This window comes from Lissotriton vulgaris, chromosome 11 (genome assembly GCF_964263255.1).
Source record: "Lissotriton vulgaris chromosome 11, aLisVul1.2, whole genome shotgun sequence".
NCBI lineage: Eukaryota > Metazoa > Chordata > Amphibia > Caudata > Salamandridae > Lissotriton > Lissotriton vulgaris.
The window spans coordinates 394080741-394092854 of record NC_141699.1 but is presented as its reverse complement, the minus strand read 5'-3'; positions in this window follow the sequence as shown (position 1 = coordinate 394092854).

Here is a 12114-nt window from a genome sequence, read left to right as displayed (position 1 = left end):
CTGCCAAGCCAGGTCCTCCATGGACCAGAAACAAGCATCCTAGGACCGGTTTTGGGGTTTCACCCCTCTTCAGCCAGGATAGCTCGATTCCAGTGGCACAGTGAGCCCAGGACCCACGTCTGGGCATACCTGGCACACTGGTGGCGTAGTGGGCCAAAGAACGATGGAATTAACCCAGATCTTTTGACTTGGGGAGAATGTTTGTATTGCCAGCATTCCGTCCATCATTTGTTTGATGTAACACTTGAGTAGAGCTTTGACACCAGCACTCAATATTTACATGTAAAGCACTGTCAGACGTACTCCCTGTCAGTAAAAAAACAATTTATAAATGTGCACGTATGGAAAGTTTGAGTCTAGGGGGGCGTGGTTACGGCACCACGCAAGATGGCTGCGGAGTGAGGTCTCTCCGCCGCACCGGACCTTCATTCAACTCTCTGGCGTTTCCACGATGTCTTCAGCAAGAAGGTTGTAATATTCCTCAACCGGAATGTAAGCTGCGTCTTACGCACTATTTCTGAACATTTCATCAACGCGATAAAGGTTATTGCTGCCTGTGTGCTCCGAAGTTCGATGCGCCCGCCATTTTATTCTGCAGAGCTGGAACTACACTCTGCTCTCTCCTGCGACTCCACGGCGCCCTCTGACATGCTGTAGCTGTGCTCTTCAAACGCAGTGTAAGTCGCTTTTAATGCGCTATTCTTGAATGCTTCTTCTCAACGCGATACCAGCTTTTGCCGACTGTGAGCTATGAAGCTGGTTGCACCCGCCATTTTGTAGCGTGTCCTCTCCTCACAGCACAAACGTTTTCCTCTCTCACAGTGTTTATTTGCAGATGGCTCTCTCCCCGGATTGCAGTACATTTCTACAGATTTTTCATCCAGTCATATACTTGGAGTGTGTAATTGATACTTCTACATGAGCTCTGTTATATTTCTCCTCACAGAGTATGAAGCATCATGGGAAGATGTTCGCTGAATGACGTTTGTAGTCTATTCTACAGCTTACAGATGAAGGTTATTTTCAACCAAATGACCTTGTTACCAGAGATTGCCATATTATTTAAATTTCTCCATTTGGATGCATACATTTATATTTAGCCATTTCTCTGCCTACATACTCAAATTTCATCAAGACTTCAATAGAATTATCGCCATGTGCCTATACCGGATGACAGGCTACCTCTAATGTGCTCTTTCTGAATTTTTTCTCTCAGCATACCACCTGCTACTGACCCCTTGGTGTTTCGGAACAGCCTTTCTGACCAGTCATTCATACTGGTCACTATTTGCAGCTTGCCGGTCTACTGCTTACTGCTACCTAATTCCTGCTCTATTTGATTTGGAACTTCATTATAGTCATTGTCGTCGAGCAATCTGTCTACTCCTTCACTGGCTCGCGCTTTCCAAGTCATAGCGTCACCACAGATCAGACCCTGCCATATCCGCCATTCTCATTTAGCATACCCCGTTTTTCTTTGTATTCAATGGTTTTCCTGTAAAATGTATGACCACTGTTTTTTACCTGCTTTCCTCATATCAATTACTACATATTGAGGATGTGTTTTTTGCTTGCTTCTCTCACTACGGATTTGAAGATGTATCCACGATAATACATTATGTCTGTATGGCTTCCTGATTTTTCTTGGTGCATATATTCATCCTAAGTGGTCTCATGTGCTGAATATTTTCATTTGTTACTGACTGTCTGATCTGCTGAGTGCTATAGTCATCCTACTACTACGCAACTTACAGTAAGTTTATTTATATGGGCAAACTGCGCAAACCAAAGTTCGTCTTTGTCTCTTCTAAATCTCATCAAGAGACATCCATCTCAGTCTCCTCCAACGTCTCTACATCTGTGGATCAAATGGCGGGTCTAGCTCCACATTGTTCCTCTTCAACGCAGCCGTCAACAAATAAATCTTCTCCTCCCAATGCTTCTTCTAAACGTTTGAAGCAGGATCCTCCATCACTAGACAAGCCATCCGCTCCAATCTCTATGGAGTTACTTCTAGAGGAGATTTGTGCTTTGCGCCCTTTTGTTGAGGATACTAGCAGAGACATGCAACTTCTGAAAGAAAAATGGGCGTCTATGGATGCTAGAATCTCATCTGTAGAGCAACAAGTGTCAGAGGTTCAATCCAACTCTCAACTCATCTCTTCCTTGGAAAAATTGGTCCGTGCCCATCACCAACATACTGAGGATTTGGAAAATAGGAACAGACGGAATAATCTTCGTATTTATGGTCTTCCAGAGTCTTTGGAAGGAGATGACCCTGTAATATTTTTCACCTCCTTCATTCCCAAACTGTTGGACATGCCTCCTACCACTTCTCTCAGTATCCAGAGAGCTCATAGACTTGGTCCACGTACATCTGATTCACCGAAGCCACGAGGTATCATTATTCTTTTTTTGAAATTTACGGATCTCCTCTCAGTTCTTTCTGCAGCCAGGTCCAAACGTCAAATCTCCTGGATGTGTCAGAGAGTGTTCCTTTCCCAAGATGTCACTAACGCTACAGCGCACAGGAGAAAGGAGTTTCTTAAACTTCGTGCGCCTCTACGATCTCTGGGTGCTAGATATGGCTTGTTTCATCCCTGTATTTTCAAGGTCACTGTAGGAAGGTACATCCTGACTATGGTTGCCCCCAACTTTTTGCCCTGTGTTTTAGCTGGTTTTTGACATAGTCGACCTGGGGTCCTGCCAATCAGGACCCCAGGCCTACTGCTCTCTCTGTAAAATGGATTCCATGTACCCTAGGTGCATTTACCAATTGGTACTGGGCCACCTTATCAGACCCTGTAACTCAGGGCATAGGTGTACCCAGGGCCTACCAGGGGCTGAAGCATGTATTATGCCACCCCTGGCTGGCCTCCTAAATTTGACACAACTGGCTGCATGACAGCTGGGGCAAAGTCGTGTAATCACCCTTTGCTGTAGATATAGTATACCTATATCTAACCCTAAAATGGGCACACAGATTCCTATCAGTCACTCCTATGGCAGGCCTTAACAATCCTGAAGGAATCGTGTGAGATGGTGCTCTGGCATGAGCTGAGCCTGTCTGCAGCTTGCGGAATCCAGTCCTAATAGCTGTTCCATGATATCGCATACCATATACTCTTAAGTGCATTATAATCCTCGCGGTTAAATGCTAACTTTGGTATTGCTTTATCAAAACATGTCGAGTAAGGTGTCATACGAATTGGAATTCTGGCGACGGGGTTAGCATTCCACCCTTCTAGAGGGACACGACATGTATGTAACTGTGAACCCCGGTTAAAGTTAAACGAAGCCTCAGCTCCACAAAATGGATGCTGCCACCACAGACACGAGTCTGACCCCCTGCAGCTGGGAGTCCTTCCAGCGAGGGGAGCCTGGACAAAGGGTTTCCTGTCAGGGGCGGTGCTAGCACCGTCCCAGACATGGTTTTGTGTATCCTGGGTAGGCAGGGCTTTACAGGAAGGTGACTGCTGAGTGGCACCCCGGTGCTCACTACGCATAGGCCAGTCAGAACCAGTTCCAGGGGCACACCAGCCCCTGGCCTGGGGAAGTCCGGCGTGGGAGAGGGGTGTAACCACCCCCTCCTAGTCCCACCCATAGGCAGGACCTAGTCACCGGGTCAGCCCCCTTTTTTAGTATAAAGATGGGAGCGGGCCCCCTGTTCAAATTAGATCATCTTTGGAATCAAGACACGACTTTCTACGAAAGGACATCAAGATTTCTTCTTCAAGATTCTCCCTTGTGGCTAAGGAGTAGTCACCCTGCATCCGCAGGCACCATCCTAAGAACACTGCGGTCTGCTGCAAGTCCTTCTTCACGAATCCGACGACCCAGCTCGACGAGACCCGGCTTCCCTGGCACCTCTGACCTCTACTCACCTCTACAGCAAAGCTGAGAACCGTGAGTGCGACGAGACCTCGAGGGACCGACTATCGCCAAGACTGCACGACTTCTTTGCAACAAGCCCACCGTGTGCTCCACTGGTGAGTGCTTTGGGGTCCGAGAAGCCCCAACCCTGAGCAGCTCCAGCACCGAAGATCAGCCCTCCAGCATCTCCACGATCTGCGTGGGGCCCTTCTGCTTTTGCGTGCTCACCGCGCTGTGTGGCTACTAGCCGGCTGGCTTGTGGCCTTCTCCACGACGCCCGACGGCATCACTGCTGCTGGTCTGGTTGCTCCAGACTGGCCCTTGCTTCCTTCTTCGAGAGGCACCCCGGACCCTCCTGGTCCACTCCAGACGCCATTTTGAGTCCACCGCGTGGACTTGAATTTGCCAAGGCTTTGTTGCCCAATCCTGGGTCCAGCGACGCCGACAGCTTCATCCATCGTGGGACAGCTCGCTCCTCCATCCTGGTCACCGACAACGCCTCCTGGTCCGTGAGATCTGCGAACACAGCGTCACCCACTCACCTAGTCGAGGTGGCTACCATCCGGTGCCCTCCTGGTGCCCACTGACTACTGGCTAGTAGTCTCGAACTTGGTCCCCTCTGCTTTCAGGTGTCATCTTCCTTCGATCCAGGCTTGGATCCATCGAACTTTCTTCACTGGTCGCCTGCCAGCAACTTCTTTCTTCCAGGCTCCTGGTCCGTCTACGAGGATTCCCGACGTCTTTTGAGACCTATGCAGCTGCAGCCCCTGGGCTAGGTAACTTCGGCATTTCGGTGCCCCAGCATAGCCTCACTATCCAAGGGTCAGGATCCACTTTCGTTTTCCTCCTACCAGGTCGGGTTCGCCCGAGAACACTAACTTTGTCATTACTAGCTACCATAGACTTTGTCCCGCATCACGCGTGAGAGTGCACACTCTGCACCCGAGTCCCCTAGGCCTCCTAGAAGTAATCTGAAGATTCTATAGTCAAGTCCTAGCGATTCCTAAGCCTATTAGTACTGTACTTACCTGCTAGTAATTTCGCATTCCACTTTCAGAGTATATGGTTTTCCGTGCCCCTCGGGCATTTGTATATACTGTGCTAACTTAAGTATTTTCGTAAGAGTTTTGTTTTGTGCTTAGTACCCTGTCCTCATAAAGAGTACAGGGCTGTTGTGATTCTTAATAAATATCTTGTTTATTTTCATAACACTTGTGTGGTGTCCTTTCACTTGGTATTCAAGGGGTATATGTGTGGTATAACAGCTGGCTTAACACGCCCTCTCGAGTCTTTAGCCTTAGACTGCTCGTATCCACGCTACTAGGATAGCTGGTCTATAAGGTTGACTTACAACCAATCATCAATAAGGGTTGCTGGACTGATACATAGTGTTCACTAGAATAGTGAGCACTGCATATCAGGCCACCTTCTCACAGTCACCCACCAAAATAGAACTTGGACCTTTCAGGACCCTGGAGAACCTAAAAACATTATTCATCTCCAATCTGGTGGTGCAATGGATACGCCCACCTCTTCGTATGGCTGATCATCTCATCTTCTATACTTGTTTATGTTGGATTTTCTTCGTGTAGAATTTCTGTTGTTCTATGTTCAGTTTTTCTCTTTAAATGTTTTGGATGCATTTTCATATTCTTAGTAATCCCATGAATATTTACGCATGCTTGTTTTGCATTTTATAGCACTTCAATTGTTATCGTACTTTTAGATTTACCCTCCAGTTAATTTGTGTACTATATTGAACTCCTTCCCATTGTTATTTCGTCTTCTATTCTCATGTTTGTTCACTGAGTATTTTATAGTGTACGTCCCTATTGTCATTTTCTTATTGTCATTTACCATTTTATATCCTTCGTAGATTCATGAAGTTCTTCCCTTAGTCCCACGTGGCTCCTTCCCTGCAACACAGGTCCCTGGTGTATTTCCTTGAGTCTGCATGAGTCAACTTGTCGATTTTCCAATTTGTTTTTTGTCCTGGTGCGGTTGGATTTCCTCCCTTTGCCAGGTCCGGCTTGTAGAGTGTCACCACTTCCCCACCTCCCCGTGTTTATCTTTTTCAGGTACGTTATTTTCAGTCATCCTTTGGATATGTACTGTCTCTTCTTCTGCTTTCTCTTTCCTTTCCTTTCCCCTCCTCTTTTTTCTTCGATCATGTCTTCTTTTTTCTGGCTTCTTGTTGTTTCTTCTTTTCGGCTTTATGATGTTTTCATACTTTTTCGTAAATCTTAATGTTATTATGTTTATCTTGTTTGCAAATTTAGAGTTCTCTCGTGGAATGTAAAAGGTTTTAATAACCCCATTAAACGGCAGAGAGTACTTTCTCATTTATCCTCCTATACCCCTGATATTGCACTTTTACAGGAGACTCACCTTAATGATCTTGAATCCCTTAAGTTAAAAAGGAACTGGGTTGGTACAGTTTTATTTTCTCCCTCTTCCAATAAAACACATGGAGTTGCTATTTTAATTCATAAAAAATTGAACTGTAAGGTATTATTAGAAGAAAAAGATTCGAAAGGAAGATGGATTTTGACTAAATTACTGATTAACTCAATTTCTCTAACTGTTTTCAATATTTATGGTCCTACTCAACCTGACTGTTCGTTTTGGCCTTTAATTACTAGCAAATGTATGCAATACAAAGATGATTTTTTTCTTTTAGGAGGAGATTGTAATCAGTTTATAGATCCGTTCCTTGATCGCAAATCTACTGTTCGCTTCATCCCTCACAAACCTCACAAGCAATTCTTGAACACTATACTTCAAACACATCTCTCCGACTCTTGGCGACTCACGCATCCAGACACTTTGGATTATTATTTTTTCTCACATCCTCGTGCTTCTTCCTCTAGATTAGACTATATCTTTATCTCTGTCTTTCACGCAAAATCTATTATCCTCTTCTATTGAGCCTATTGTTATTTCAGATCAAGCCCCTATAATAACGGATATTGATTTACTTCCACCTCTTCCCAAGCCTTCTCACTGGCGCTTTAATTCTGCACTTCTTACTGACCCTATTTTCTCTTCCTCATTTCAAACTTTTACTAATGATTTCTTTCACACTAATTCTAATCCCAACACTCCTCCTTATATCCTCTGGGATTCCTTTAAGGCTACTGCGAGAGGGTTTATTATTGATTTTTTTCTCTAGAAAAAAGAAACCATTTCTTCAAAAACTTAAGTCTTCTCTTGCTTATATTAAAAAAACTAGAACATCAATTCTATACCTCTTCCGATACCTGTATGTCCGCAGAACTTTTACGTGCAAAGATCTCTTTCAACAAGTTTACCACGGATAATGCTTCTTCTATTCTTCTTTGTAGTACTGCGCGTTATTATGGAGGCCGTAACAAATCTGGGAAACTCTTAGCTAATTACCTTAAATCTCGTAAGGCGCGTACTTCCATTGAATCCATCTTTTCTTCTGACAATGTTCTTCTCCATACAGATAAAGATATTTTTGAACAATTCCAACTTTTCTATCGACAGTTATACACTCCAGAGTCCCCTCCTACTTCTTCTATGATTCATTCTTACTTTGAAAAATTACCTAAACCGTCTACATCCCACCTTAATTTTTCATCCCTTGACCTTGATCTTTCCCTACATGAACTTTCTACGGCTTTATCTTCCCTCACCAAGGGTAAAACTCCTGGTCCTGATGGTTTCCCGGTGGAGTTTTATTTGCATTTTTCTGACCTTTTATTACCCAAACTTGTATTGCTTTTTCTGACCTTTTATTCCTCTGGTAAGGCTGCAGACACTTTTCAAGATGCCACCATCTGTCTCATTCCGAAAGACAGTCGTGATCCTAAATTTTGTAAAAATTATCGCCCCATTTCGCTAGTCAATGTTGATTATAAGCTTTTCGCTAAATTACTTGCCTTACGTTTGGATTCTTTCATGCCCCATCTTATTGGATAAGAACAGTGCGTTTTAGTAAAGTTAGACTCACTTCTGACAATTGTCGTCTTTCTAAACGTTTTAAATAAAGCCCCCTCTCTTTCCATTCCTTTGGCTGCTATTTCTGTCGATGCTGAAAAAGCTTTTGACTGAGTGGATTGGTCTTTTTTATTTGCCTCACTTAAGTGGCATGGCTTCGGTTCCAAATGTATTTCTATTATTTCTTTATTATACTCTTCACCCAAAGCTTCTGTCCTTGTGAATGGCCAACTCTCTTCTTCTTTCTCCCTTCAAAGAGGAGTTTCGTCAAGGTCCACTTCTTTTTGTTTTAGCCCTTGAACCTTTTTTGTCCTCCATTCGGCAAAATACTTCCATTTCTGGTTTCCCCTATGGGGACCATCAATTAAAACTTTCTGCTCATGCCGATGACATCTTCTTGTTTATTTCAGACCCAGAGTCATCTATCTCTCCTTTGTTATCTGAATTTGAAGCATTCTTTCTCGTTTCTGGTTATAAAATCAACTCGGATAAAACAGAAATTCTCCCCCTGACTAAGTTTTGTCTCCCTCACCTCTTCTCTTCCACTGGTTTTGCCTGGAATAGCACTAAGATTAAATATCTTGGCATTTGGATTTCCAATTCTATTTCCTCCTCTATTAAATTAAATATGTCTGCTGTTCTCTCCCGAATTGATCAGTTATTTTCTTCGTGGAACCCTCTTTTTCTTTCTTGGGGGGGTCGACTTGATTCCATCAAGATGATGATCGCTCCTATTCTTATCTACGTTCTTTCTATGTTACCTGTGCATATTCCTGCCCTATATTTCAAACGTATTGATTCCTCTATCTCAAAATTTCTCTGGAAAAATAAAAAATCTAGAATTTCTCTTTGCAGACCTAAATCGAATGGTGGTGTTAATTTTCCAGACTTTTGCCTCTATCACAAAGCCTTTTCTTTCCGTCAAGCTTCACGTTGGCTATCATCGGATTCTTCTCCCTTCTCTCCTCTTTGGCTCTGTATTGAGCAATCCTTTTTATCGCCCTTTTCTTTTGAGGAGATTCTGCGTTTCTCCTCTAAGTCCCCTTATGATTCGCTTCCCTTGTTTAAGCATACTTCCCCTCTTCTTAAACCTTTATTCTCTTTGTCGCTTATTTCGTGTGAATCCTTTCTACATTTACCCATCTGGTATAACTCGCTTATTCTTTTACACAATAGGCCTATTTATTAAACCTCTTGGAGACTTAAAGGTATCGTATGGATCCGCCAGCTTTTCGATGGTGTATCGCCTTGCTCCTTCCCCCATTTTCAACTTCAGTTCCATTGTCCCCGCTCTTTTCTACAGAAATATACTCTTCTTATGGAAATCATTCTTGATCGTTATTATTCTCTTCCTTCCTCAGCCTCCTTTACTAATCTTCCTCATCTTCTTGTACTACTCTCTACTCTTCCTAAAGCATCTCTTATCTATAAATTATTTTCTTCCCCTAATCCGGACCATGTCAAGTCCAAATTGGAACTTTCCTGGGAAACAGACTTGGGATGCACTTGGCCCATTACCCTTTGATACTCTGGTCCAAAATGTTGAAAATTTCCTGATCTGCATCTCTCACTCAATCTCTATTTTTTCTATATCACAGACTTTTTCTCCTCTTTCCCTTTCTCGTTTCACTTCTTCCTCTGACTCTTAACTGTTGGACTTGACCTAATGCTGATCTTCTACATATTATCTTTTTCTGTCCCATGGTTTCTACTTTTTGGAAACAAGTTTGGTCTTACATTTCCCACGTTTTCTCACTTTCCATCTCATACTCACTCCCTCTTCTTTTTCTCGGTAGTCTCTCAGATTCTCTAACCCTTCCTCCACACTTACAGGGTCTCCTTGATCTTATGCTTGCACTCGCATTTCAACATATATCTTCTAACTGGAAATCCCTTATGAATGTTTCCATACAACATTGGTGAACTCTTTATCATTTTCATAGACTTGATGTCTCCTTCTCTTCCTCTTGTAAACCACCTCGTAATGTAGACCTGTATTGGTTACCCCTTACCACATACTTAGATCATTTAGCTAAAAAAAAACTGGTTCTCATCAACTCCGATAATTTTAAACCCCCTTGAAAGATTTTACTCTCTCCTTCTTGTGTATTTCAATACTGTTTTACAGCTTTTCTTTATTGCAATGTTTTGCATATATTTTACAATTTTTGATTATTGCTTGTGCTCTTTCTTCCTTTGCCGTTACCTTCTATAGCATTGTTTTGTTATAGCATATTTTCTCTCATTCCCTTCCCCTTCCCCCCTTCCCTGTCCCCTTAAAATCCCATAACATGCTTTGTTACCTAGTTTTGACATTAGCAATGTTGGGTCTTTCATTTGACTTATCTGCTTTATATTCTTCTTTGCTGGTGTCAATTGTTACCATTATTATTCTTAATAAAGCTTTTCAAACATATGAAAGTTTGAGTCTAGATTGTGTTTTCTTGAAAGAGATGTTACTGATGATCAGACTCATGATTATCAGGGTTCATCAAACATCATAAACTATATAAGGCTCTTCACTAATCCCTCTAAGAGAAATTAATTCTCCTTTCAGACTAACTGTTGAGGTTAATTTAGGGTGGCAATCAGGGAATAAAATGTCTGTCACTAAGGCACTAATGTGCTTTGAAAAAAAATCGTAAACTCAACATTGCTAGATTTTGGCTATTTCTGAAACCATACATTGTTTGCTTTTACATCCCTTCCTTTTAAAATATAACTGTATAGCCAGTGCCAATGGTATTATGTGGAAGTGGAGGGCTAAATTATGTGGCAGAGTTGACTAAATTATACAACAAAAAAGGCAATTATGCTGCATAATGCAGCACATTTTGTGAGACCATTTTTTATTATTTTGTAATACTTCTTAACACAATCTGGGCCTGGGTTGTACCTTACTGGTACCCGTTTAACACCTGCATATAGCAATAAACAACAGAAAGGGGACCAGTCAACCTTTACAATCCTTCCACTACGTGGCATGTGTTGATGCGTTTTTAGGAACTTTTAAACCTTTTGAGCTAGAAAGAATTTTTCTAGTTCAAATCTGCAGATTATGCAGTGGATGATGGATTATGTTGCACATGTGGCAAATCTACAACTATGCTGCACAACTGCATAATTCCAGTGGTTATGCATATAATGCAAACAGCAATGAAACTTGTGGAATATGTAATATAGCAATTTTCTGATCGGAGTATATTTTAGGAACTTGCTGCATGAGATTAATATTTCTTTGATCGAGCCTGCAGTCATGGCAAGATCATACAAGCGGTCATGCGAGTAGTTATGAAAGCCTAAACCGACATCTGGTAATAGTGGTCTTAGTTAAATGCTATATGCAGTTATCTCGGAAGCGATACAAGCCCCTGGTGGTAGTGGTAAGGCACTTACAATATGGAGTCAACTCAGGTGGCATACAGTCCTAGCCCTGGCAGCAGTTATTTGTCACCAGTAGTACAATATAGAACCCACACAGAAGTGACAGAAACCTAGCCCCCAGGGCAGTGCTAGGCCCCCAGTGCAGTGCTAGGCCCCCAGTGCAGTGCTAGGCCCCCAGGGCAGTGCTAAGCCACCAGGGCAGTGCTAGGCCCCCAGGGCAGTGCTAGGCCCCCGGGGCAGTGCTAGGCCCCCGGGGCAGTGCTAGGCCCCCGGGGCAGTGCTAGGCCCCCGGGGCAGTGCTAGGCCCCCAGTGCAGTGCTAAGCCCCCAGGGCAGTGCTAAGCCACCAGGGCAGTGCTAGGCCCCCGGGGCAGTGCTAGGCCCCCGGGGCAGTGCTAGGCCCCCGGGGCAGTGCTAGGCCCCCGGGGCAGTGCTAGGCCCCCAGGGCAGTGCTAGGCCCCCAGGGCAGTGCTAGGCCCCCAGGGCAGTGCTAGGCCCCCAGGGCAGTGCTAGGCCCCCAGGGCAGTGCTAGGCCCCCAGGGCAGTGCTAAGCCACCAGGCGATACTTTGAGTTCTAGTGGAGTGAGACAGCGACAACATGGTAGATGTTCTGTGGTTTAACATGAGACGTATTGACTTGTTCGGCAGCCGCAGTAATCATCTGAGTTGACATCTAGTAGTGCCTGCAAAAAGAATGTGGTAGGTTAAGTGAAGAGACCATAAGGGAGCAAGAGGTTAAAGGGCAAGACTCGAGGCAAAAGTGCCACTGAGACAAATTGCCAACTTATAAATGACCTACTCCTTTGTCAACAGAGCTGGCAGTGACAGCCAGATTTCAGACTGTTCCTGCAAGGGTCCATAAAGGAGTGACCAGGAAGTCCTCTGTAGCATGTAT